Source organism: Anser brachyrhynchus (genome assembly GCF_964034855.1).
Source record: "Anser brachyrhynchus genome assembly, chromosome: 3".
NCBI classification, from domain to species: Eukaryota; Metazoa; Chordata; class Aves; order Anseriformes; family Anatidae; genus Anser; species Anser brachyrhynchus.
In genome coordinates this window covers 107,257,548-107,264,239 of record NC_137696.1, presented here as the reverse complement: position 1 = coordinate 107,264,239, position 6,692 = coordinate 107,257,548, and the positions used below count along the sequence as shown (strand labels likewise).

Here is a 6,692-nt window from a genome sequence, read left to right as displayed (position 1 = left end):
CATGCGAAGAAAGTCCTAGTGGATGACCACTTTTGGAAAACATGGCCTACAAGCTTTGTATAAAGCCTTCTGCAGCTTTGGTGATTGAAACTTTAGCCTGGACTTACATACAGTTCTCTGAACTGACAAAAGAACAGATTCCTGTCGGATAGCCAGAATGTTTGATCATGTTTTTTCAGGTATCACGTCTTAGAGCATGTCTTTTGAAATGAAGCAGTTTTCAGACTGTTGAACTCTTAAAATGTCTGAATCAGAAGAATTGTCAGTAAAAATATTTCAGAGTGAGAATTCAGTTCTAGGGTTTTGTGTAGGTTAAATCAGTATCTGGCTGTCATGTCCTGATAAAATAGTAACTGAGTATTTAATTTCTCTAGCCTTGCTCAGTCATGTTGGTTTTATTCTTGGAAATGATATTTTGGAAGAAACTACCACTGAAAAAGGGAAGGTTTCTACAAAAGATTTTCTGGTCTTAGTATAATGTGGTACTGACTGTTAGCCTGACATTTTCTGTATCGTGCTGGTTTGTATGGGGCCAGGAAGTTGCATGTACAAGGGCTGTTTCTAGTAGTCTATATCTATCTGCAGAGCTGTACCTGCAATTACCATATCTGACAAAGAATAAGCTGTCATTATAATAAAACTGACATAGGAGGTCTTAATATAAGCTTTCTTCTTGGTAATTGGCAGGAGAAGCTGAATGACTTTAGCATAGTGCACCAAAATGTATTTCTGAATTGGTTTCACCTTTATTTCAGAGAAACCAGAAGGAAAATCATTTAATAATTTCATAAAAGTGTTATCAAGATCTAGAGAAGAATGTGGTTCATTTGTATTTGGAAGCGAATCCAAGTGACTGCTTTGCATCGCTAAACTTCAGAGTGCTCTAGTAATTCGTCATGCTCGACAGCAAGAAAACCAAGTTGAGGGAAGTGCATGTGTAGTGCTCTTAGAACAGTTTTGGATTTAGCTGAACTTTACTCTTCAGTTCACTGACTTGTGTGACATTAAGAACACAAGAAAGGTCAGTCAAATGGCAACATCAAAAAGTTTTTTAAATTATAAGATGGCTCTTGCCTCTTGACTGTGGCCAGTCTGGTGAATCCTTAGCTAATTATCATGGTATAACCAACAGACATGCACTCTGCTCTAGATGTAAAAATATGTTCTATCAAAAACCAAATTATATGCAATGGTAGAGCAACTTTCCCAAATTTCCACCACAATCAAATGGAAAATATGTTCTGAAAACGTGTTACTTAACACTTTCAATAGGTTCAAAAAGATGGAGACAAAGGCTTTGATTTGTGTAAAACTGTTTATGGTACTATTTAAGATTTGACCTCTACCTTGGTGCTATAATTAATATTTCTTCCTGGCAATAGGGTCAGAATGTCGGTGGTCGCTCAGGGAAGTAAAATGCTATATAGAGCTCCCATGCAAAGTAGAAGCTCTAGTATTTGAGATTCTGCTTGTACCAAGTGGGGTTACAGATTGGTGGATAAGAGAGCTGTAATCAACAACTTGAAAGTGCAGAAACAAACGACCCTTTTTTTTTTTTTTTTTTTAACACAATGGATCTCCTGCACAGATTGTAGCCAGTTAGGCATACATTTATTCTCTACACCCAATTCTTCATCATGTGAATGGTGTTGAAAATTCTAGCGAGGCTGGCAAAATTCCAGGGTTAGCAAAATGATGTAGAAGCACCTTCACTTGTTGAAGAGCAAACAGTAAAGAATAAATGAATTTTTCTCAAATGTCCACTGATGGAAATTAACCCTGATCATTTATGGATGGTTGTTAGCAGAATAGTGGCATAAATTAAAAATACCAATAAAATACCATTCAAGTGATTTAATCAAAGGTATCAAGGCCAACTAGTTCAAGAACGAAAATGAAAAGGAATAATTCTATAGATGACTGCTGATTTAACCTGTTGCAATTAATACACTTCAGTGCCCTTGACATGCCTCCAGTTGATGAATGCAGTGGTAATGACTACTGAATCCATCAAAAATAAACAAATTGTGGCTGGCTTTTGAATTTAGAACAAACCTTACCAGAAAGTTAAACCATTGGACTAATTTAAGGCATCTCGCCACTGCAGTAGATAGTGTTTTCATTTCTTGCATAATGTACACTTGTATGCAGTTAGCAAAAGGAAGTTGAACTGAATGGAGAAGACCTAAAGAGATTATGATAAAAACCAGCACTTAACAGAGTATTTTCCCCAAGTCCCTAAAAGATACTTATGCATCAGTTCATTTTATACACTAAACTCATTGAAGATGGATTTTGCAAGTGTAAGTCTATCATGTGACCGCTGAGATAGACTTTTCTGTGCATTGATATGGATTGATTGATTCTAAACAGTGCACCACAAGAATTACATTTGTTCTCCCAAGATAAAAAACAAACAAACAAAACAACAACAAAATCCAAACCCCAAAACAAGTTACTACTTGGAACTACTTTTTGGATTCTGTTAAGCAGCAGTTTCCTCTGCATTGTAGCAATTTAAACAGGTGAGAAGCTGAATGGACAGATCGCGACAAAACTGGTTAGTGCTTTTTCGTTTTTTTTTGTGTGAATGCTAGGCTTCATTTTTGTCATGCAGTATAACCTTCAATGTCTGGAAATCAGCCATGAATAAATGCTATAGCGGAAGCAAACTGTATCTTAAAGCTGACATTCCAGTACTCCAGGTACTGAACCAATAGCAGCTTTATCACTGACATCAACTGCGATATAAATACATAATGATAATAAGAGTATTAAAACAACTGTTATGATGAAAATGAAAAAAAAAAAAAAAAGGAAAGAAGCTTGATATTCAATACAGAAGTCCATAGGAATCTCTTATAGGTAATTGCTCCAAAGAATTGAATCCTAATAATGTAGTTCCATTTTCTAAAAAAAGACTCTATAAAATATAATTTTTTAACTATTTCACTGTTGTCAGTAGTTAAAACAGAGTCACTGGTTTTTATTTGCTGTGAAGGATATTTATGTGTTTATTTTTTATTTTTGGGGGGTGAGGGGGTGGGACTCCCCTTTTTGTCGATGTCAATCAAACCATCTTAATTTTAAGTTATAATGGACAAATTCCCAGCTTTCTGGTATTCTCTCTTAGAAGCCATTCCCAAGCCTGTCATTGTGATGGTAAGGAACAGAGTCTTTGGAGAGCCAGCATCTCATTTGCAGTGAATTCCTGGATGGCTTTTCTTAAATTGGCTCTTCCCCAGGAGTAGCTTAAATGTGGTTATTCATTTAAATAGTTTACTACTGGGAAAACAAAGCTCTATAAAGTACAAGATCTCATTTGCAAAGGGGGTCCTGGGGACTGAAAGTGGATATACATGTGTCATGTGTTGTAGTCTCCATCTTCTGCTTTTCCTGTTAGGAAATAATTTGAAAATTACCTAAAATAGGAACAGTAGACTCAATGGCTGAACAAAAGGCTCAGATCTGTCTCCACAGCAGAACCCAGAGTGCTGGCCTTCAACGGTAGTTCCTGTAGTCCTGAGAAGAGAAGGGTGAGTTATTGAGAGGAACAGCACAGCTTTCTACCAGGAGAGATGTCACAGACCCAAGGGAGATCTTGGCTGTGGTGTGCGGGAACCTCTGGCCACGTGTCTGGTAGGAAAATGGACATGCCTGGAACTGCTCTTTGGTGCTGTGAGCATCAGGCTTATCATATCTCACACGTCTATGTCCATGTTGATTAAAAAAAAAAAAAAAGGAAGAAAGAAAGAAAAAAAGAAAAGCTCTCATGCTCAGAAACAGAGGCTGCTTCAAAAATGTCTTTGGAAATTTTCTTAGCTGATCCTAAGTCTTAAGTCATGCCTCTGCACAAAGCATGTCAAGGATCAGTCTAACAGTTTAGCAATTGACTTCCAGTGCAAATTTTCTTTTAGAGATCCCTTGGAATTATACAATGAAAGATTGTCCTCACCTAATTTATGGACGGAATAAACTAAATCCTTGGGTCATTCATACTTATCAAAAAGCCCAAAGTATGGGTGATAAAACCTCTATGAAAACTTTTTTTTTTCGTGTGTAACGTTTCTTTACTTGGAGTGATTTTGTGGATGATAGTATAGAGAACATCTTTCAGAAAACACACGTAAAATAGTTCACAACAATAATTAATTGCCCTGAAAATATTACCCACTTTACTAATAACACTTCAACACCATCCGTTTTCATCTAATGCTTGCTTGAAACATTATAAAAACACGTTAAACAGTATCAGAAAGTCGCATGCTGTGATTATGTTTGTAGGAACAGAACCCAATATCATCCCTAAACCAAGTATTGTTGTCCAACAAAATTAAAAATAAAGAAGTCTCAGAAATGCTTTTTTTTTTTTTGCCAGTTTTACCTAAAGCTCTCAGTCAGGCCCTTGTTTGGTTGAATTCTCTTTGGAGAGTCTAAAAGACTTCAGAGGCACTTCTAAAAGTGTTTAGGTTAATTACAGAGTGTAGAAAAGAAAAAGGGGTATCTTTGATTTTGATTCTTTTTTGATCTGTACTGTAAAATCAATAGATTGGAAACTGGCTTTAACAGTTAATGGTAAATGGTTTTCTCAGCATACTATTACAGTAAAAATTTAATATTTAAATATAATAATTTTAATATCATATAAGGGATCATCTGTGCTACTATACATTAATGAAGAAGACAAAATTCCTTTTCAGGTAAAATACATAACTTCAAAATATGCATATTTCTTAAATACATTCCTCATATTGTCTGCCATCTATTTTATCATAAATACAGAAATTAGTTACTGTCCCCAAAGTAAGGAATTAAATTTGAGAATGCAGAGAACACTCATAGGTTCCTGATATTCTATGAAAAACTGTAATTTAGATTTTCTAAATGGAATCACAGTTATTATATTCAAGACATGATTTTTATTTATTTTAAGGTGGTAACTAGGAGAGGTGAGCTGAAGTTTCATGTTCTTTATAAAAACAGTATTTTATCATGTTGATATTTGTCTTCTCTGAAAAACAGTTTCTATTAGTGTCTTGTACAATTATGTTTTATTATTAATGGTTTCATAAAGTATTGTTTTTACCTTATTTTCTATTTTGTTGTTCGTTCTGTCTGAGAAGGAGATTTCTCCCTGAAAAGGCAAAGAGCCCAGTTGCCTGAATGTAATTGTATTCTCAGTTTACCATAAGCAGAGATTTTGTTGGTTGAAGGATTTTTTCCTTTCTGTAATCCAAGTGAATAGAAGCTGGGCTTTCCCATTTTTTCCCTGACTTCATTACTTAATTGTTACTTCCCGTTACAAAGTATATATCATTATTATTATTGTTGTGATTATTATTATGATTTTGCATCAGGCTGCCTTTCTCTTACACTTGTTCTAATGGTAATAAAACCCTTAATGCCACAGTGACCAATGGAAAATCATAGTGTCTGACACCAGGAGAGAGAAGAAGCAGGAGGGATCTGTGAAAAATGCCAGCAAGAAACGAAGCACGGTGTGGATGGAGATAATTCACGTCTCTGCAGTGATTCTTTAGTAAAAGGTAGCAGAGCAGAACCAAAGACCGTTTTCACTCATCTTGAATTCATTTCGCCTGATCTCTAAAGTATTTCCTTGCTACTCACTGGAGCTTTGAAATGAGCTGCATGTCCGAGTACAGCATTTTATTTTTTTTTTAATTCCAAAAAAAGTGAGAGTAAAAAAGGCAGCTAACAGAGGGAGAAGCTGCAGGCAAGTAATACAGAAAAGGAACCCATTTGGCCATCTGTCCATCCATCCATTTAAACTTTCACAGATTTTTTTGTGAACTGATTTAGATTAAAAAGTTTGTCAAAAGCACATAATGATCTTAAGATCCTGAATCACTTACATGCTTTTGAAAATGTTGCTAGACACTGATGCATCCATATTTGAACAAAGAAACAAGTCTTAACAAAGCTACTGGTAATCTTCTGTCTATTTCTATGTCTATTTTATTTGCTTTCTTGAAAAAAATGAACTTTTTTTTGGTCTTCTGCAAGTATTTCAATGATTGTTTGATTTAGTAACTTAGGGCTATCTTACTTCTCTTCAAGTCTGTGAAAATCTGCTGGTGGCTTTCAATGGAGAAGAATCAAACCTGTTGGCCTTCATCTTGGAAAGCTGTATGCACTTGCTTTTGCAATCCGCTCACAGACTCAAGGTAAGTAAGCCTGCACAGATAAAAATGGCTGAGATACATGGCACAGATAAAAATGGCTGCACAGATAAAAATTGGGCTGAGAGAGGCCTTCTGGATTGTCATGTTCCCTTCTTGTACAACCAACCATGACTGTCTTATGAGTTCGTTTTCCTTTGTTTTAAACCAGTGATGTGTCTTGCCTTGTTAGAATTTCTGAAAAGATGCTCTAAATTTTCCTGCCCTTGTGGTTGAAACCTTTTCTGGCATTCCAACTATGCCTGCAGGAGAAGAGAGTTGGGATCCACATCCAGTTGCTTTCTGATTGTTGACTTTTTTTCAGCTTGAGCTGAAGTCAAAGGTTTTGCCACTATTGAGGTATTGAACCAGGATCCCTCACAATTTAAGTTTAATTTTCATGTCATTGGGGAGTAGATTACCTTGTTAAATTCTGTGGCAAAAGCAAATGCATTTTTTCTAGCTGCTGAAGCTCCATAGGTGTTACCTGGAGTATAACAGCAGACTTTCAAT

The 6,692-nt window shown here is 35.8% G+C and overlaps 1 long non-coding RNA gene across 1 annotated transcript in view; it reads left to right on the top strand.

The window, feature by feature from the left end:
- LOC308193274 overlaps positions 1 to 6,692 on the top strand; it is a 98,671-nt gene that overhangs the window by 24,443 nt on the left and 67,536 nt on the right. Inside the window, exons 2-4 of the long non-coding RNA XR_013949507.1 lie at positions 3,404 to 3,536; positions 5,411 to 5,546; positions 6,079 to 6,185. This is a non-coding gene — a long non-coding RNA (uncharacterized lncRNA). The remainder of the gene's footprint in view (positions 1 to 3,403; positions 3,537 to 5,410; positions 5,547 to 6,078; positions 6,186 to 6,692) is intronic.